Here is a 21,188-nt window from a genome sequence, read left to right on the forward strand (position 1 = left end):
ACAGCCCGTTACTTTGTGTCCGCCACGCAGGCCCGATGCACACAGTCCCGTCTAGAGCCTCTGGAGCGTCCCCCACAACACACGACACAAGGGTCCAGCACAAGTATCGGGAGAAAACCCGGACGCGTCTAAGTAGCCGTGGGACGTTTACGGGAGCCACGTTCTCCGAGGCTGCGTCCCACGGAGTACTCCCCAAGGAGGCCGCCAGCCGTCCCCACGCTCCGAAGCTGCGCTTACCTGTCCATGGCAGCCGGGAGCCCTCTGCTACATTTTGAAGCCTGTGGAGACACAACACCAGGCGTCACCCACACGCTGTCCACACGGAGCCCCTGGCCCCCGCACACCAGCAGCTCAAAGCGCCAAGAACCAAGGACACTGAGGAACCAGCGCGGAGCACAGACGTGGGTGGATCCCAGGCCCAGGCTGGCGTCACCAAGGCCCAGGGCTGGCAGGCGGGGGGCAGCCCAAGGGGACAGGATGGAGGCCTGTGCAGGCTCCGGAGGCGGAGAGCCCCAGGAGGGGGCTGGGGCCTCTGGGGGAACAGCACACGCAGGAGCTGGATTCCGTGACACCGGCTCTGCACCCTCCTCACAGCCCACCCGGCGAGCACGCAGGCTCCAAGCCGGGCTCTGGGCCACCAGGGGCCAGACGGGCACAGGCACCAAGCGGGGCTGAGGTCGGGGACCCAGGAGCCCCCAGGACCCGGTGGTCAGGCTGGAGGACACGGGGCCGCGTGCGGGCTCATTCTGAGACCCCCAGAGCGTCCACGGACCCTCCCACCCGCCTGTCCAGGGGAGCCAGCAGCACGTTCGCCAGGGACGGGCCTGGGGACGCACGCGGCCCACGCGGCGTGACCCTGGTGCTGGGACAGCAGTGGTTACATGCAACCCCAGGACGGTGGACCTCGGAAGTACTATAGCGGCTGCGTGTGGCATCCGATCTACGGTGTCGCACGCTTCAAGCTTTCCACAACTGCATTTCTCATTCGCTCATCTTCGAAGCTCACTCAAGTTCTACAGAAAAAGGAGGAGAGGGAGGGCGGGACGGAGGAAGGGAGCGCGCAGAGGCCAGGGGACGGGCCCGGCTCGGCCGCCGCGGAGGCGTGTCTGTGAGCAGCCGCGGCGTCTGTCCAGTTATGTGGGTCGTACGGCGGCAGCCTATCCGCAGGGACAGGCCCTCGGCACGAGGTCTCCGCCCAGTGAGCAGAGCCACACGCCAGCGGAGGCCGAAGGGCGGGAGTGAGGGCACCGGCCGGGCACCCGCTCGTCCGTCACACGCCGTCCGGAGGCGCAGGGCCGGCCCGGAAGGCCACGCGCAAGCGGTCACGGCCACACTACTATTACGGGTTGTGGACAGCTTTCTGCTGACAAAGTGGAAACTTAAATGAAATTGATAAATTCCCAGAAAGAGAACCACAAGCCGCGCGGCAGGTGGACTGAGCGCGAGGAGCGCAGTGCGGGCGCAGCGGCGCGGGGAAAGTGCTGTCCCTTCACCCCCCGGCCAAGGCCACCAGGTGCTCACGCAGCCGAGACCAAGCCCCGCACGGTCCCCCCGGAGGACACGTGCCTTCCAGCTCACTCTGTGACCGCACGTGCGGGGGTCAGACTGGGCTCACGGGCGGCACCCGCTCTGCCCGGCCCGGAGCATCCGAGGAGACGTCGCGCTGGACACTGCGGGGCCATCCCCACGATACAGGGACGGTAATTCCACACAAGACCAAATGAGAAAAGTGCTAAGATCTTCCCAAAGATGCCAGAAATCGTTTGATGAAATTCATTATCCATTCATATCAAGATTTTTAAAAAAATCTTAGCAAATTTAGAAGCTAATAAAAGTTCTCTGCTTAAAAGAAACACAGGGACCCCGGGGGCTGGAGTCGGTTAAGCATCCGCTTGTGGCTTTGGCTCAGGTCACGATCTCAGGGTCACGAGGTCAAGCCCCGCGTGGGGCTCTGCGCGGGGTATGCGGTCGGCCTGCGAGGGTCTCAGCCTCGGCCTCTGGCCTAAAGATAAGCATGTAAATAACGTAAGGGAGACACCACACAAATATCCATTTAACAGTTTATGCCGGAACGTTCAAAGCAGCTTTTTAAAAAAAGATTTTATTTACTTATTCATGAGACCCAGAGAGGGGCAGAGACCCAGGCAGAGGGAGAAGTAGGCTCCACACAGGAAGCCCGACGCAGGACTCGATCCCAGGACCCCGGGGTCACGCCCTGAGCCGAAGGCAGATGCTCACCCCTGAGCCCCCCGGGCGGCCCTCAAAGCAGCTTTATTCACACAGCCCCACGTGCCCATCGACGGGCCGTAGGAACCAAACGTGTTCCGTCTACACAGCAGGCTCTTCTCAGCAAGACCAGCAAAGGACAGAGCTCTGTGCTGCAGGCAGGCCTGTGTGTCCACGTCTCCCAGACACACAATTGTAGAAAAGGCAGATTTGGGCACCCGGGGCCCCTACTGGCGGGGTTCTGGGTCAGGACTGGGGTGTGGCCTGGAAAACTCCAGGGAGCTTTACTGTGTGTAAACTGCACCTCCATTAATGGTGCATTTTACAATTTTAAAAAATTGCAGCAAACATCATTCCTAGTGATGAAATCAGAAAAACAAAACAAAACAAACTCCTAGTTTACACAAAGGGTGTCCCCCGTCCTCACCCCCACGTAATCAAGTGCAGGGGCAAGGCCCGCCCGACTCGGCAAGGAGGATGACCACACAGCGTCAGAAAGCACTGGCCACGGGGACTACTGGCATCAGCCTCGCTCACACCGCAAACCCCCGACACCCTGACTCCCCGCGGGAGAGAACGCCCCCACTCCTGACCACAGTCCAGACCGGGCTGCCGAGGCTGCTGTGCCAACGACCTGCGGGAGACCCTGCGCCCGCCGCCTGCATCCTGCCCGTCCCTGCCACGGGATGCACGCGTGTCCACTACGTGGGCCCATAAAGCATCTGCTAAACAGTGGCCAAACCCGACTCCAGACAACAGGGAAAGTCCAAACAGGCCCATTTCCAGACGTCCAGCTTCGTCAGGAAGCCAGGAAATGCAAGTGAGATCCCATGAGGGTCTGCTGTCCCCCAGCACCTCCAGACGGCCAACAAGATCTGGGACGGAGGCAGTCCCAGCACAGCCCATCCCCAAGCTCACCGGTCACCGCCTGGACGAGGCCCCAACTGAGACCCCTCCACATCCGGACCGGACTCCCCCAGGGCTCCTGGACACTGGCTCCAGCATGCATTGTGAATGGGGCTGGGGCCATTGGGGGGCCCGGGGCGGCTGCTTCTCCGCCGTTACCTGCCCAGCAGCAGGCATCCCGTGTGAAGAGGCCCAGCCTCCCTGCCCGTCCGTGGACCACCCCCCTCCCCGGGCAGTCCTCATGGGCCCCTGGGCTGCACGCGGGGCCGCCGGGGCTCGCATCCCTTGGCCCCCCGTCCCGGTGTGGGGGTGCCCCCTCTGTGACCGTCTGAGGCTAAGACAGTGGGTCTGGTTTGTGGAGTGGAAGCAGTATGCACATTTATCAAACATGATTTGGAAAGTAAAGAATCACCCTAAGAAAAATGCCCTATAACCCGAGTGCCCCCCAACTAAGGTGACCTCCTGCAGCGGCGTCTCCCCCGCAGTACAGCCCTGACCACTGCCAGCACGTGCACACACACCCTCGTCGTCCTAGAAAGGCCTCCTCCGACCGCGCGCGATGCGCTATGCGGGCCCCTTGGGACTAATGACCAGGGTGGGCATCCTCCCACGCCAGCACGCCCATCACAGCTGCCGCGGCCTGAGCCCCAGGGGCGCGCCGTGCACCCTAACCGGAGACGGGGCGCCACGGGGCACCAGCAGCGGGCCCCCACCGGGAGCGCCCCCCAGGGCCGCGCTTCCTTCTGTCAACCACGTCTTACAAGAATCAAGCTTTCCACTTACTTTTTAATTAGTTTCACGAAGTGGTAACTTTCTAGGAAAACGTTCATCAAAATCTACTGGCACAAAGCCGCCGACATATCCCACAACCTTCACTCAATGGCCTTCCTGAAAAACACGCGACGAGACATACGCTTCACCTATTTTAAAGAGACAAGTCGGTCAGGCGTGGACATTGGCCGACGCCCGCGCCGCGGTGCCGCGTCTGTGGGACCGCGGGGCCCGGCTCCCGTCGCTCGTCCTGCTCCGATGCCCCCTCGCGGCGTGAACCGCTCCCTGGGCCCTGAGCAGCACCCGCAGCCGCGTGCTGGCCCGCTCACGGGGAGACGGCTGTCGGGGACTGTCGTGCGGGGTCATGCCATCCTCCTGGTCAGGCTACTGCCTGCCCCCCAGGGCACTGCGACCCCACAGCAGGGCTGATGCTGCGTCCTTGCTGTGACCCCTGCCCCGTGCCCACCGCAGCTCGTCACGGACCCGGCGGCCACGCGGGACGCACCGTGTGTACAGCTGCGTGAAGCCGCGTCCACACGTGCTGCTCCGCGTGATGCCCCCCCCCGCCCTGCCCCGGAGAACGTGTCTGCACGCAGCAGGTGCGTAAGGAAGCGCCCGGCTCCATGCTGTGTCCGCAGACGGCTGACCTCCGGCCCCTCGCTAACCCCCAGCACCCGGTGAACCCATCCCCGTCTGGTCCCGTTCGCCCCCGGGCCCAGCACAGGTCGTGAGCCCCGGCACAGGGTGGGACCCAACAGGTAGCTGCGGGCGAGCGCGGCTGGCGAGGGCCAGGCCAGGTGCTCGGGGAGGAGAGGGGAGGGGAGGCCCTGCCAGGGCCCACACGGCCCCGGCTCCAAGGACTGTTGCAATCTCAAGATGGACAGAAGCGTGTCACGAACGTTCCTTGCTGGGACGCTGACACCAGGTCAAGATCAGGAGAAAGAGGGAAACTCGAAACGTGGTTCTAGGTGGCCACACGCTGCCGTGAAAGTGTCTTTAAAAAATAAAGAAATAACATGAAAGTGCTTTGAGTTTAGACTCTCAAAAGGGTTCATGACTCAAAGGACAGTGAAGTCCCCACTTGGGGACGCCACAGGCCACCGCCCACAGCTGTTGTGCACCGCTGGGTGTTTGAGTAACTGGCAACTCCTTGAGGGGCGCCCTGATGGCCACATCCACTGTGAGCCGTCTCCTCGTTTTTACTTAAATTAAGGGTGACACGTGTCCGGGAGCCAGGGGGACCCCAGACACAACCCCCAGGGCGGGATGAGGCACACGGGCTGAGCAGCACCGAGGCCCACCCATGTTGGACGCGTCCCCCAGAGGCAGACTGAGCGGCTCCCAGGCACCCGGCCCACTCACCCCCGGCCCCACAGTCACACCTGCCCCTCCAGCTCAACGCTCCCTGACCCCACATTCCAACAACCACGACCTGGGCTCCACCCGGAAGGCCAGGCATTTCCACACAGGTGCAGGCCTGCTGAGGCTCCATCTGGGCCTCCCGCCCACGCAGGCTCGTCCCTTCTGCGGCTTCGCACGCCCTCACACCCATGTACGAGGGGAAGGGGCAACTACGACCCCTCACACCCACTCCGAGTGTGCTGCTCAGGCTCTCCAGGCCACACTCACCCAGCACAGCTCCCAGGAACCCCTGTGAAAACGCAGGTCTGAGCAGGTGGCCCTAGAGGACGCACCTCTCCCCAGGCTTAGGGAAAGCCAAGGCATTCCAGTGGCCAAAGAGTCTCCAAGCCATCTCTCTCACTCCACTGTGGCCATGGTGGGCCCCTGCTGGCTCTAGAACATTCTAGATACACTCCCACCTCGTGGCCCTTGCCCCTCTCTGCCATGTATATCCCTCCAGCAAGCCTTTTCTCAAACATCATCTCCCCAGCAACACCCTGAGACCATCTTCCTTAGAATTACATGCCGCGTACGCACACACCCATCACCCTAAGTGTGGAGTTTACCTGCTTGTTACTACCCACCTCTGTACTACGATCGCAGCCACGTGACTGGCAGTACTAAAAATTCAATAGAAGGATTAAATGATAAAGTTGAGAAAATCTTCTCAAAAAGTAGAGAAAGACAAGAAATTAAAAAGATCCAACATCCAAACAACAGGTGTTTTAGGAAAAACAGAAAACTGAGAGAAGGAGCTTTCAAATACACTTTACTACTTTATTTCTCAAGCTGGGCAATGAGTACACAGGTGTCCGTTGTATTTTTCTCTCTGCTCGTTTGTAGGCGGTATTTCATGATCTGGAAAAATCCAAAGCATTTCCCCAGCTGGGAGACGTAGCAGACCGCCAAGGCCCAAGTGCCTGGCACGGTGAGTGACAATGACCCGCGCCTAACCAGGTCCTGGAATCTCAAGACATCAAGGGTACAAGAGAGCGTCCTCGGGTTGTGAGAGAAGTTCACGACGGACCAGGAAGAGAGCACCAGACTTTTCATCAGCGACAGTGAATCCTGCCAGTAAAAGAATCAATTCTTTCAAAGTTCTGAGGAAAGAGACTTTACTGTGGAATTTTACATCCAGCCAAACTACAAGTACGGACGGAGGCCGTGGCGTTTGCAGACGTCTCAGGAAAGGTGCTCAAATGCTGCTCCGAGGCACGCCTGTGGGACAACAGGGGCGCTCCCACTGTGGCCGGAGACGAGACACGACCAACCACTCAGCAGTGACGAGCACCGTGAAGAAAGCAGACGAAGGCAGCGAAGCAAATGCGTGGAGGAGCTGCTTTAGACAGAGACAGAGGAGAAGCGGTGCGGAGGGACGTCTGGCCTTGGGCCTGGAGGGAGGGGCCCGAGCAGCAGGCGCCCCACTGACGGGCCATGGGACCCCCGGAGAGCATTAGGACCACTTTGTGGCCGGCTGGCCTGGAGGACGAGGCATCTGCACAGGACAGGGGACGAGGACAGAGGGCCAAGGAGGGCACGGGCTCAGAAACCATCCTTGAGAACTTGGAACAGGAGACGGTAACGTCAGACAATGTCAGGAGAAAGGGAAGGTGACATTAGAACTCAAGCACGTAACACATCATCACGTAATCACACCCACTTTAACTGTCAGCTTCAACCCGGAGATGAAAAACTCGCTGTGAGAAGGGGCCGTCGGACCCCAGGATTGTTCCCGCAGCGGCTGGCGTGAGGCTGCCCAGCCGCAGGCACGCACCTCACTTCACGAAAAACGCCGGCTCAAGGCAGAACCAAGGGCCCAGAGGGCGAAGCAGAGAGCCAGCGGGGTCACCCTGACCTTGAAGCCCAGGCAAGGATCCCTCCGGGCTTCAGATCTGCGCTGGGCCCATGATTGTTCTGTCCACTCTCCCCCCTCCTTTTTTTTTAAGGATTTTATTTATTTATTCATGAGACACAGAGAGAGAGAGAGAGAGAGGCAGAGACACAGGCAGAGGGAGAAGCAGGCTCCATGCAGGGAGCCCGATGCAGGACTCGATCCCGGGACCCCGGGGCTGACAGCAGCGCTAAGCGGCTGAGCCACCCAGGGATCCCCCCACTTCCCCTTTCTGTGCCAGCTCGTCTACACCTGTCCTGCCGTGCACGGGTGCTGGGAAGGTGACCCCTCTCACTGGGCTCCCACGGGCCCGGAGCGGCACCCAGTGGACGCATCCAAGTGGACAATCCAGGGCACATGACTCCAAGGCTCTGTGGTTCAGGCAAGGTTTGGGGCTTGGAGCCGGTGCTACGGTGGGATGAGACCCTGGGGAATCCCAGAAACGGGGCAGGTGTACTTGGTGTTCGGGAGGATGTGAATTGTGGGGCACCAGGACGGTGGCAGGCCGGATCCTGAGACGGCCACAAGATAACGGCATACACGTATATCCCACCTTATTAGCCTAGGCACCGCTGCAAAGGCACTTCTGCGGGTGGAGTAAAGGTCCCACGTCAGTTGACCTGATGCCAGGGCGAGCATCTGCTGGCCATCCAGCACACTCTCAGCGCGGTCTGCGCCTGCCGGCCAGAGGGTGAGTCACACTGGCAGAAAACGGCTTGCTGTCCGCTACCCCCAGGTCCTGGGACGGGGCGCCGCGGGGCCTCTGGGAGCGGAGGGCGGCCCCGGCCTGGACCCCACAGCCGCAGGGGCTGGGCTCGCGAGCTCAGATGAGCCTGCGCCTAGCACGTGGACTTCAGCCTCGGAGTCCCCGAGCCCAAGCACCAGCCACACTGTGCGGGACTTCCAGCCCGTGGAACCCTGGCTAGTAGGTCGCTGTCCTTGGAAACCACCAATTTGGTGGCAATTTGTGATGCATTAGAGAATTCATGTAGATAAAAGAAATGGAGTCAACGGCAGAAGGGCCAGCTCCCCAAACAGACAAAACAGCCACCAGCCTGGAAGCATCCTCATTCGGTGACTATTCTCCCAATTCTAGACCCAAGCGGCAGAAGCTAGAGCCCCACCTCCAGTTCACGTATCAAAGGCCCAAACCCTCTGCAAGACGGAGCCTCCAGGGGGCGGCAGGGTTGGAGGCTAAGGGCGGGCGTGAGGTCAGCGTCCTCACAGGAGCCGGCACAGAGCTTCCACACCTCGAACCACATCACCGGGCCCCTTGATCTTGGACTTCGGCCCCTGGACAGTGAGAAAGAAACCACCCGCCCACGATACCGTGCTGGGTGGCTGAGCCTACTGGGACTCCCTCTCCTACTTCCGACGTCCGCCTTCCTCACCAGGCTGCCTCTGACGAAAGGCTGGGGAACACGGCGGCCGCAGCCGTTCCCACCTCGATGGCAAGAGAGGCCCTTACTTGACGTAAAGGAAATGTTATTTGTCAGCAAAAGTCCTATTTCCATGAACAATTTCAAACACCTTCCACCCACTAACCCTTTTATAAAGTCTGCGGAAAGCATCGGAGCTGATGAGCAGCGCTCACCCGTGTGCCTGTGAGCATGAGATGGCCCGGGGACACCTCCCCACCAGAAACGGAACAGGGAGGGCCCTGGCGGGAGTGGGCCTCTCCACCGCCAGCACTGCCCCGGGACTCCGGTGCAGGGGCTCCAGGTCTGGAGTCTTCCCCCTGGCAGGACACTGGGGACCGGGCACCAGAAGTACGGCCAGCAGGATGAACCCAAGAACCACCACTGGCCACGGGTCCCCAGGGGACGACATGTAGCTCTCACTGGCTCCTATGAAGTCATCTCCCAAATCTCGAGCCTGACTCAGCCTCTGCCTCATCCCTTTTAGTTTCTAGAGTACACAGGGACAACAGACAAAAGTGGACGCCATAAGCGAAGCGGCAGAAAAATCCAGGTGACACGCAGCCAAAAACTCAACCCTGTGGAGGGCAAGTGGGGGACCTAAGAGACGCTAAGGACCATGACCCCCAGTGCCACCAGGCAACCGAGCGCCTGGGTCAGGTTCAGGAAGGACACGACCCCCCACTGCCACCAGACAACCCGCCTGGGTCAGGTTCAGGGAAAAATGCCATGGAAGACATTCCTGAGACAAATGGGGAGATTTGAAAATGGAGGAAACTATTAGCTAGTATGTGAATCACGTGCCCACGTTTCAGGTGTGATGATGACACTGCGGTTGTGCAGAGACCATCCTATTCCTGCGACCTGTGTGCTCTGAGTTACTTAGGGAACTTGGTAGGCTGCCGGTAGCTACTTTCAGATGATTCAGTGACAATAAATATGCATCTAGAAAAAAGAGGTGAATCAAATATGGCAAAGCATAAATAACTGCTGGATCGGGGTGGGAGTGTAAGACTGCTCATTGTAGAATTCTTTCAGTTTTTCTCCATTGTGTTTTTTCTGAAATAAAACCGTGGGGAATGGGGAGAGTAAAACGAGATCACTTGAAATAAAAAAAAGGGGGAAAGGCTAAACCCTCTCTGCTCCCCACTTCCCAGCCGTAACCCGTGCCTGTCTCCTCATCGGGCACGTGGGGGTGATCACGGAGCAGACCCATGGTGGGCGGCTTTAAGAACCAAACAAGTTAATACACCCCGTGCCTCCAGACAAGGCTACACGAGGCGTGATGAAGACCAGCTTTGGGTTCTTTACTGAGCGTCTAACACGGGCCAGGCCCTGCTGAGAATCACAACATCCTCCATAAAACCCACAGTTAGCGGGGCCTTCAAAGAAGAATGCAGGCAACTTTCTACTGTTGGTGTATTTCCTGCTAAACATCTGGAATGTGTTGTTAATGTAGCAAAGTTCAGCAAATATTGATTCGTTTGCAAAATAATCCAATTACCTTTCACTCTCCAAATTCACCTAAATATTTTTTTCAAAGAAGCAATCAACCCAACAGTTTTTAAGAACTGTATTTTCTAGCGAGTTTTCTTTCTTTCAGTGAGTTTTGCTTAATTCAATAGACAATCCTCAAAAATGTGTCTAGGCAAGACTCACACCTTAACTCTCTCGTCAACTGTGAAGTGTCTCATTCTTGTTGTCATTTGGCCTTAGGAGAATTCGGTTCTGTAGGGAGGAACGTGGCAGATCAGAAAAGATAGTTTTATTCTTTTTAGAGGTCTTACTCCCCAAAATTTAATGATAAACTATCAACTGGTAGAACAGTATAGTTCCATCTTTTGAAGCACAGTGAATCGGGCAGCATTTCTGTGCTATGAATGGCAAATATCAGAAGGGTAATAAGAAGCTGCCCCCAAACCTCAACATATTTCAACAGTAAAATTACATTTTCAATTTCAGATTTGATTCTGACCACTAAGCAAAGAGCTCCGAATGAAATAATAAATCCCAGCATTTAAAGAGTAACAGTATAAACCAAAACAAACCTTGCTTTATCATTCAAATCTAACAACTCAAGTAAGTAATTCCCATCACTGGCAAAGGGCCCTGCCTCACGCCAGCCGGGCGGAGCCTTGGCAGGTCCAGAGAGAATCGCGGCAGGAGGGGACGCTTCCTTCCCGAGGCCTCCCATATGCACCCTGCACAGCCCAGCCCCAGTCCCAGCGAGAGACGTGGCCACGGCCCCGAGCACCGAGGCCCCAACAGACAGGCTCTGGAGCAGGGCTTCCTTACAAGGGTCGAATACCCAAAACATCTCAGGGTCTCACTCCTTAAAAACTTCTTACAAAGGTCAGTTTAGAATTTCTGGAGCAAAATCATGGGCAGGAATAAAATGATGCTGTGGAAACCGTGAAATCATTGAACTTGAAGCAGTCAAAGAATTCCACAGCACTTCGTCCATTTGATTTGCAAGGTGAGGGAGGGGGTTGCTCCTGGTTTGCTACAGGTGCTTTAAATTATAAGTTAATTCCCAAGAATCTTCCTTGTTTATAATTGATCTTCCCTCCTGTGTAAGTTCCGGGGGTTCTAGTGATTGTGGTGACTTCAGAGGAATTGTGTGGTAACCTACACAATTAAAGAGACAGCTGGGTTGCTGCAATCTTGTATCTAACACACCACTCTATCTACAATTCTGCTAATTTATTACGGGGTATTTCTCAGGTACAGGCTCTCTATGAGCTGAAACCTGATAAATGACAGGCGTTAAGACGGCCACCGTGACCCTCACCCCCACTCCCAGTACACGCGCCCTTCATCTCAAGTGAGGGCTGGGCCCAGCGACCAGGTTCTATCAAAGAGAATATGGCCGAAGGGATGGGATGTCCCTGCCAAGACTAGGTCATGCAGACCGGCCTTCCTGCCTGCTCTCCTGTCCTATCACTGGCTCCCTCCGACTCGCCCTATGAAGAGCCCCAATGGCTGAGTGAGCAAGCCTAGAAGGAGATCCCCAGTTAAACCTTCATATGACACCACTACCCCGGCCTGTGACACTCTGAGCTCGTCAGCTAAGCTGTGCCTGGATTCCTGACCCACAAAAACTGTAAGATAATAATGGACGTTGTTTTACAGCACTAAGTTTTGGGGCAATTTATTGGACAGCAATATATGAACAACGCAACTATGCAGCATTATCATACCTTTAAAAATCCAAAGATAGAAAAAAAAAAAAGAGCTTCACCAAACCCGAATACCAAGTATGGCAAGTCTCTTCCAAAACTTCACAAAACAAAACAACAAAACAAAACTTCACAAAACAAATTAAGTTTTTAAAAAAGTGCAAAAGTACAAAGAAAAAAAATCAGAAGTGTTGAGTAAGAAGGTCCCAAGTGTGGTTACGCCTGACAAATAACAATTCCTGTGCTGGACTATTTGGGGACTCCCATTTGGTTAAGATGTGGTCCTATGAAACGTCAATCTGAAAATCGAAACGGGTTTTCTCCTAGGTCACCAAGTGGTGAAGTTGTGGCACAAAGGAAAAGACTGAGCTGAGCAGTTCGAGGGTCTCTCTTGGGAGTCCATACAGCTCGCACCTTTAGATCTGCACCTCATCCTGCAGCCCAGCCTCTGGATAAGTTTGCAAGCCTAACACAAGTGGGTCTTCCTACCAGTACTCCTGCCTTGCACTCACTCATTCACGCACTCACTTCTTCATTCAGTCGTGTGCTGCCCGCTGAGCTCACCCAAGCAGCCCGGGCCGGGCGCTGAGCCGGGCAAGACCCTTGCTTGCTCTCCTGGGCTTTTCATCCTCTCAGACTCCTCCAGCACCACCTCACTGGACACACTCTGGAGCCATTCCCCAATCAAAGAGCAGCACATGCCGCACCCTGCTTTTTCATCAGCACTTTCAAATTAAAGGAAAACATGGGCAAGTTTTAGGTGAAAGTCTCATTCACGGGTTTCAGAGAAGCAAAGACCCCCATTGCCAGGCCCTTGAGTATTTTCCTTTCCTGGAGTGGAGAAGGTGCCCGATCCAGTCCCCTGAGAAGTGTGCCGGCCTGCGCCAACTTTCCTGCACTGTCCAGGGCCCCCAGAACACCGCCCTAGGCTTCCAGCAGTCCTGGCTGGACTGCACCCGTCCCGGAGCCCCTGGACACGGAAAACACGTCCAGGCTCAGGATGGAGGGTGTATCCACACAACCACACGGCCTCCCACGGAGCGAGGAGGGCTGGGGCGGTTGGAGGGGATGGAGGCACGTCCACTAGGCCGAGGCCCAAGACCGTAGGTAGCCCAGGAGTAGGGGGACAGCTTTCTGGGTCTGGGGCGTGAGCACCGAGCTGGCTTGAGGCCCGGAGCCCCGCCTGAATCCCCGGAGGCAGGACGGGTCCCAACCCTGCCTCACTGTGCCCGGGCCCGGCCAGGCGGCCCCCCGAGGACAGGTCTGCAGGGCGGGGGCCTCCGAGGGTCTGCAGCTGGGCGCCGGCGACCGGGTCCCCGACGCCCCCAGCCCGCACAGCAGCGGGTCCAGCCGGGTCCGCACCTCCGGAGCCCGCCGAGGCGCCCAAGCCGCTGCGGGGCGGGCGGGGGCCCCCGCAGTCCTCGGGGCGCTCTCGGCCGAGCCCACGACTTGCTGGGGAGTTCCGACCCCGAGTTCGCGCTCAGCCGGGCCTGGCCTCCCTGGGGGCCGGGCTCCTCCACGGCCGCGGCCCGGCCTCCGGGGGCTCCCGGGTGACCTACCTGCGCCCCGGCGCTCCGCGGAGCCGTCTGCCGGGGTGGCCCTCGGGCGGCGCGGCGCGGCGCGGCCCGGCCCGGCCCCGGCCCCGCTCCCGGCCCCGCTCCCGGCCCCGCTCCCGGCCCCGCTCCCGGCCCCGGGGCCACCGCCGGCCCGAGCTGCGTCCCGCCCGACCGGGGCTCGGGGCCCCTCGTGACCCGGCGGGCTCGGACCCGCGGGGTGACCCGGCGCGGCCCTGCCCGGAGCCCCGCCGCCCCCCGCTGACCCGGCGCGCCCCGGGGGTCCCGGCGCGGAGCCTGCGGGCGGGCGGGCGGGGCCGGGCCGGGGGCGGGCGGGGCGCGGAGCCTTCCGGGCGGGCGCAGGGGCCGAGGCCGCGGCCTGAGGAGCGGGCGGCGCGGGCCCGGCCGGGCGCGGCGCGGACTCACTGACCTGCCGGCTCGGCTGCGGCGAGCGGGGCGCACGCGGGGCGGCGCCGGGGGGGGGGCGCCGCTCCCTCCGGGTCCCCCCAAGAGCAGCAGAAAAAAACCCGTCCGGAGTTTAAAACAAAGAGGCGGAAATGCCCGAACGGAGCCGAGCGGCGAGTCGGGGGCGCCGCGCACGGAGCATGCGCGCTGCGCGGAGCGGCTCCCACCCGGCCGCCGGGAGGGGGCGGGGCCCGGAGGGCGGGGCCGGCGGGCGGGGCCGGGGCGTGGTCACGGGGCGCAGGCGCGTTGGCGCAGGACCCGGCCGACGGATCTGGAGCCGAGGGGGCCGGGGGCGGGGCCCGGCCGGGGGCGGGGCCTGCGAGCGCGGCGCCCGCGCTGGCCCCCGCCCGGGACCGGGCGTTCCCGTGGCGGCGTCGGCCTCGTTGTTGTGACCCGGTCCTTCCTGGGACCCGGCACCGAGCGCTCCCCGTGCACCGGGCGGGAGCGAGGGCGCCGCACGCAGAGGACAGCGCGCAGCAGGGCTGACCCCGCAACCCTGGGTGTCCGCGCTTGCACGAGCTCGGCTCTGCAGCTGTAAGTAGTGACCGCGACGTGCACCCGTTCGTGGGCCCACACCTTGACGGGAGGTGTCATGTGGGAGCCACATAAGCTGGGTGGGGAGGCAGTGGATGTCTGGAGTGTTGGCCACGATAGGGCGGATGGGCACGCGAGGGCACAGGGGCCAGCCATGGAGACACAGAGGGAAGGAGCCCTGCAAGTGCGGACACGTAGGGTTCACAGGCAATTGGTCCTGCCAGCACCAAGCTGCAAAGGGGGGGATTGAAGGATGCTTGCCAGAGGCCAGCATGGAAGCCAGAGGGTGTGGGGCACAGAGAGGGAGGAGGTGAGATCAGAGGGACGCGTCCCTGGCCGTTCTGAGCAGGGCGGGAATGGCACGGTGCTGGCCTTCTACAGCCTCCTCTGGCTGCCCTGTGTTTGTCTGTGAGGACCCGTGCAGTGCAGGGGAGAGCCTGGTGCTGCACCGGGCAGTGCCCCGGAGGGGAGGAGTGTGGACTGCCGGGGGAGCAGCCTGAGGATGGGCAAGCATGGCTGGGGAACAACTGGAAGGGTGGGCAGCCTCTGACACTCTGGGGGTGGTGAGGGATTACCCGACAGTGGGGTCAGGGTGCAGCTGTAATGTCCGCTAGACTTCCAGGGGCGCTGCTATGAGGCTGTGGGCCTCCGGAGCGTAGGATGAGTTTGCAGTGTTTGCAGGTGGATGAGCCAGTCCAAGGAGTGAGTGAGGGACGGGAGGCTGAGCCCCCTGCCCACGTGGAGAAATCAATGAGTCCAGGAGGATCCAGCAAGAAAGACCCGGATTGAGCAGACTGGGGAGGGGGATCCCTAGGGATGAGTGATGTGTGGTCAGCTGCTGAGAGGGTGTGGGGAGCGGAACCCTCTGGGACCTTGGGCAGTGCATTATGGATGCATTGCAGGGGGACACACTGGATTATGGTGGGCTCAAGGGAGGAGCGTAGATACAGGTGTTTTGCTTTAGATGGGTTTCTGAGACTAGAGAGCTGTTTTCTGTTTGGGCCAGAGCCTCAGTGGTACTGATGGGGTACAGGAACAGACGACCTCCCCGGAGGGAGGGAAGGCCGCCTGAGCCCAAGCCGTCATCCGGGACTGTGGACCAAATCTGGGGAGGAGGGCTGTGGCCGCCCTTCACACTGAGGGAGGAAGGCCCTGATGCAGGAAGTGGGGCCTGGGCAGCATCTCATCCAGCTGCTTTTGTTTTCCAGTGAAATGGCAGCTAAGGAGTGGAGGCCTGGCTGTCAGAGGTGAGGACAACAGGCCAGGAACAGCCCTGGACAGAGGGCAGCAACCCCACTAAGTCATGTGATGGCTCTCTGACACCATAGCCGTCCGTCTGCAGATGGAGGAGAGCCAGGAGCATGCATGAGGCAGGGCCGAGGGTCTCTGGCCAAGGGGGCAGACAGGACAATTGACCTGCCTGCTCTCTCCGGGACCTCGTCAGCAACAACACCCCGACCTTGACCTTGAACCCTGGGCTCCCGAATGCAACTCTGGCCATGTCTCTGCTGGGATATCTTTAGGGAGCGCAGGCTCTGATACCGATACCTCAACTCCTGGTCTTCCTGGAAGCTGACTACTCATCCTCGCCCGCGCCACAGAAGGAGGGCTCCATCCTGCCTGCTCAGCCAGGACGCTGGGGTCCTTTCTTCCAAGCCGCCTGCCGTCAGCACACCCCTCCGAATCTGGCTGTAGCATGCCACCCCCACTCTGGACCGAGCGCCATTGACTGCCCCAGAATTCGTGCAAGGCCTCCGGACTGGTCTCCGCGTCTTCCCTTGACACTTCCTCCCCTAACGTCTGTCCTCAGCACAGAGTGGTAACTTGTACAACACACTAGTCGAGCCATGTCTCTCCTCTGCTCAAAAGCCTCCAGGAGCTTCACTCAGAGCAAAAGCCCAAGGGCAGGGTGATTCCAGGGCGTCAGAGAAAGCTGGGACGATGGAACTGTGTGGGTGGCAGTGGTAGTTCTTGGGTGTATACGTGGGGCAAAACTCACTGAAGTGTGCCGGCTACATATGTGCAGTTACATCTCAATAGAGCAGGAAAGAAAGAAGAAACCAGAAGCCATGGCACAAGCAGTGAGAGGAGACTGCACCCCACCCAGCCCACCGCTCCCTCCTCCCCAGAGAGGGCGCTGTCCTCACTCCTGGGCCACCTGCCCCCCGGGGCACTGGCCTGTCCTTTGCACCCACCTGCTGCTCCTCCTCACCTCCCACGGGCCATCCTCGGTGTGGGATCACTCCATTCACTCACAAACTCAGGGCGAGGCTGCCCGTCTTCACAGAACAGAGCAGGACTTGCTCTCTCCTCATGCTGTGCTTCTGTGCTTGTCTTCGCAACAGGACTCCTCGGAAGAGCCATCTACACTCAGCCTCTCCAACTTCTCTTTCAAGCCCTCAGGCCTCTGCCCTGCCCCTACTCCAACAAAACGCCCTGGTCCAGGCACCCAAGACCCCATGGGGCTCTGTCCAGGGGGCCTTTGTCATCTCCATGACCCCCGGTGCTGCTGTCCCCTGAAATACTTTCCCCATGGCCCGCTCTCCATCTGCGCTGCCCCACAACTGGCACCTTCCAGCCCCTCTGCTGTCCTCCTTCTGTCCTCTCCCTGAGGCTCTTCTCCTGGCCGGTGGTCGCTCCACCCATGGTTTTGAGCCTGGTCCAGATGCTGGCTGCCCTCCAGTGAGCAGCAGACATCATTCCCACCTCAGAGGTTCAGGGCCTCTGAGGTGACCTGCTTCCTTCCATCGTCCTCATCTCAGCCAAGAGCCGCTCCATCTTTTCTGTTACTGGGGCACAAACATTTGGACTCGTTCCTCATTCCTCTGTCTCCTCACATCCAGTTCCTGGGGAATTCCTGTGGGCTATATCAAGCACGCCACAACCCAACCATGGCTCTCAGACTCTGCAGCTGCTGCCTGGGCCGACCCCCACCTGTCCTGCCTGGGTTGGTTCCTCAGCCCGCCCCCGTCTATGCTGAATGGAGCTGCCCTCTGCAGGACCTACATCAGCCTCTGCCAGCAGCCTAGTGGCTGCTCTGAGTCTCCAAGGTCCTGCTCTGGGACCAAGCCCTGCCTTGCCTCTGGCCTGGCCCTGGTGCTCTCCCCCACTCACTTCCAACTGCATGGCTCTCCTGGCCCATGCGAGGCCCTCACACCACAAGGCCTACGCTCTTAGACCTGCGTGGCCTGTCCTGCTGGCTCTTCCCTCCCTCAGCTGTACAGGCAGATATCCACCTGGGTGGCTCATCGGCTGAGTGCCTGCCTTTGGCCCAGGGCATGACCCCGGGATCCCGGGTTCGAGTCCCACATTGGGCCCCCTGCATGGAGCCTGCTTCTCCCTCTGCCTCTGTGTCTACATTCTCTCTCTCTCTCTCTCTCTCTCTCTCTCTCTCTCTGCCTCTCATGAATAAATACATAAAATCTAAAAAAATAAAAAAGATATCCACTGAGGTCTCTCCTGACCAGTCTGGCAATAAAACCCCATCGTTTGAGAACTTACCTTATTGGCGAGACTCTCCTATATTGCTACTAGAGATTGACAATATCCAGTGCAACCATGTGGACGTTTATTCTTTGGCCCAACTAACGCCAAATAGGAATTTATCCCAAAGGTGAATTGGGAAAACTGGCAAAATGCTGGGAAAAATGGGGGGGGGGGGGACAAGAATAAACAAGGCTACTAATTGAAGCATAGTTTGTAATAGAAAAAAACTGGAGCCAGCCTGGAAGGCATCGTGTGTGAATAACTGATAAACTATTACGTGTGCCCACTGTGGGTCCTGGCAGCTGACTTGAGTGGCGGGTACCTGAGCAAGCTGCCACAGGGCCACCACCAGGGATGAGAGCCAGGGCATATTGTTAGGATAAGCGGGGTACAGGGGCACGGCACCTGGGGGGCTCAGTCGGTGAAGTGTCTGCCTTTGGCTCACGTCACGATCTCAGGGTCCTGGGATCGAGTCCTGCGTCGGGCTCCCTGGTCATCAGGGAGACTGCTTCTCCCTCTGCCTCTGCCCCTGCCCCTGCGCCCGTGCTGGTGGATAAGGATCAAGTCACTCCATCCTTTTCGAGGCAGCCTGAGAATACAGATTCTGATTTGCTCTCTCAGTTTCCTGCTGCGGCACAGCGTTGGTGTGCTTGGGCTTCAGCAGCCATGACCTCAGGGAAAGCAGCACAGAGTGGACCTGAGTAAAGGCGTGGGTGCTGGGAAGGGAGGCCATGCCTCTGGAACCAGGCTCAGAGGCTCCTGTCCAGGATGCACATCGCCGGGTGGGGTGGGACAGTGGCCTACCCCGCGGAGAGCCTGCCTGCTGGCCAGGCCGGGGGCAAGGCGGAAAGGTCACCCACCCCGCACGTGTCGATGTTCTCCCACAGCTCTGTGCTGGCCCCGGCCTGTTCCAGGGATTCGGCCCTGGGCAGACCTGCTCCTGCCCCTCAAATAGCTGACATTCTCTCGAGAGGAGCAGATAAAAGCCAAGTCAAAACCCGACAAAGAGGATGGGCTGTGACCACCTCCCTCTATAAGGTGAGATTTCTTCCCCAACATCCTCGGAGAAGAAAGTGTTGCCTTTGCTCCATTCTTGGCAGAGGGACTGCTCTCAACTTGGGAAGACACAGTGGCCTGAAAAAAAGCCTTGACTACCGCTAGTTGGGATGCTGATAGGAGTCTGCATTTGGTTGAGGAAAAAGGAGGTACGGGGCGCCTGGGGGGCTCAGCCGGTGAAGCATCTGCCTTGGGCTCAGATGATCCAGTCCTGGGATGGAGCCCGAGGCAGGCTCCCTGCTCCACGGGGCGTCTGCTGCCCACCTCCCCCACCCCTTGTGCTCACCACTCGCTTGCTCTGTCAAGTGAATGAATAAAATCTTTTTTTAAAGGAGATAAAACACTGAAGCAAAGATTTAGTCAAAATTGTGTGTCAAATGTTATTTGAAATAAGCCTTTGAAGATCACTTCAAAAGGAAGCAACGAGTGGAGATGACTAATGGGTATCCTCAAGCGGGCGCTCCTGAAGGTGTGAGGACAGAGCCGGGTGCAGCACGGCACTTCCTTCCGAGGATGGTGTTTCAGCTCCATTCAAAACTTGAACAGCTTAGATGCTTACGTTGCAGATACTTGCCCAAATTTAAATAAAGTGTGAGAGTGGAAAAAGTTGTTTCCAAATGAGTATGATTTCCATGTTATTTTTAAAAAGATTTTATTTATTTATTCATGAGAGACAGAGAGAGAGAGAGAGAGAGGCAGAGGGAGAAGCAGGCTCCATGCGGGGAGCCCGATGTGGGACTCCATCCCAGGACCCCGGGTCACCTGACCCGAAGGCAGACACTCAACCGCTGAGCCACCCAGGTACCCCCCATGTTATGTGAGTTTTTTAAATTAAACTTATTTTAGATAATTATAAATTCAAATGCAGTTGTAAGGCCTAATACCGAGATCTCTTGTACTCTGTGCTCGGCTTCCCCAGAGAGAACATCTTCACAACTGTAGGATGTCACAGCCCTGATGCCAACACCCATGAACCCCGATCTCGGGCCTCTCCAGGTGCGCTCGCGGCCCGCACACGACTGTGTCACACGTAGGTTCCGGTACCCAGGCCTCAGGGCAGACGGTTTCTCCATCCCCAGGAGGACCCCTCCCTCCCGCTCCCGCATCCCTGAGACCACTTCTACAATCCTATCTTCTCAAAAATGTAAACACATGGAATTTGCGAACATTAATAAGGAAAAACCTCATCAAAGTGGAATAGGAGGGTCCACAGGTGAAGCTCTTAACTGCAGACCCAACAGGAAGGGAGGGGCTCGGTGTGGGTGGGTCAGTGCCACCTTCACCGCAGCCCCGCAGCCGGAGGAAAGTTTCCTCCTCCCCCAGCAACAGCCCAGCCAATGAGAGACGGTCACGGCCCCGCCAATGAGAAGCCACTTCACTTTCCGCTCCCAGTTTACCCCAATGGACACTCTGCTTACAGCAGCGACCCAGCTCCTGTGTCCTCTATAAGCAGAGTCCCTTCGCCGTGGGTCTCCACGCCAGTCTGTGGTGTTGCAGTAGGCTTGTTGTCCTGGACTGCCATTCTCTGCTATTCCCAAATAAACCCGTTTTTGCTGGTAAAATAACTGGTAGTCTTAATTTTAAGGTAATAGCTCATATAGTGGACAACCTTCTGCAGTTGGATACCTCCCCCTACCCCCCAATGAGCATAATTACCCTGAGATTCACCCAGCCTGCTTGGCTATGAACAGTCCCTTCCCACTGAGCCCCATCCCACGGTGTGGATGCACTGCAGTTAGTGCAACTGCTGGTCATATGATAATTACATGTTAGTTTTATAAGAAGCTGTCAACCTGGTTTTACATTCTTAACAGCAATGAATGAGTTACGCATAACCTCAGCAGCATTCAAGGTTCATTGGTTTTTCTTTTAGCCATTCTGAAAGGTGTGTAGTGGTATCTCATTTTGGTTTTAATTTGCATTTTCCTAATGGCTAGTGATGTTAGCCGTCCAACATCTTTTGCCATTTGGGTATCCTCTTCAGTGGGATGTTTCTTCATGTCTTTTGCTAATTAGACTTTTGTTTTGTTTTGTTTTTTTACTGCTGGGTTTTGAGGGCTCTTTTTATTCTAGATACCAGCCCTTTGTTGGATATGTGGCTTGCAAATATTTTTTCCCAGTCTATGTCTACAAAACCCTTTAGATAGGAGCTGTCTTAAGTGTATAGATCAGTCTGGGGAGAACTGACATTTTAAAATGTCGAGTCTTCCAATCCATGAACATGGTACACCTCTTGGTTTTAAACAGACCTTCACTGATTTCTTTCATTTGTGTTGCATAATTTTTACACACAAGTCCTGTG

The 21,188-nt window shown here is 58.0% G+C and overlaps 1 protein-coding gene and 1 long non-coding RNA gene across 6 annotated transcripts in view; one reads left to right on the forward strand and one right to left on the reverse strand.

The window, feature by feature from the left end:
* The window catches only part of PCGF3 (polycomb group ring finger 3), a 72,286-nt gene extending 58,340 nt beyond the window's left edge, over positions 1-13,946 (reverse strand). For 2 of the 5 annotated variants that reach the window (XR_012023173.1, XM_072810057.1), the window contains exons 1-2: positions 13,776-13,939; positions 238-278 (exon numbers count right to left, since the gene is read on the reverse strand). The gene's annotated coding sequence lies outside the window, so the exon portion shown is untranslated. Of the gene's footprint in view, positions 1-237; positions 279-13,351; positions 13,412-13,775 lie in introns of those variants that run through there. The other 3 variants (XM_072810076.1, XM_072810064.1, XM_072810082.1) reach the window with 3 other exon arrangements.
* A 175-nt stretch (positions 13,947-14,121) lies between these two features.
* LOC140623669 (uncharacterized) lies at positions 14,122-17,844 on the forward strand. Its single transcript, XR_012023228.1, has 2 exons — positions 14,122-14,344; positions 15,553-17,844. It is a non-coding gene; the product is annotated as an uncharacterized lncRNA (long non-coding RNA).
* Positions 17,845-21,188: the final 3,344 nt, after the last annotated feature.

This window comes from Canis lupus, chromosome 2 (assembly GCF_048164855.1).
Source record: "Canis lupus baileyi chromosome 2, mCanLup2.hap1, whole genome shotgun sequence".
Taxonomy (NCBI): Eukaryota; Metazoa; Chordata; class Mammalia; order Carnivora; family Canidae; genus Canis; species Canis lupus.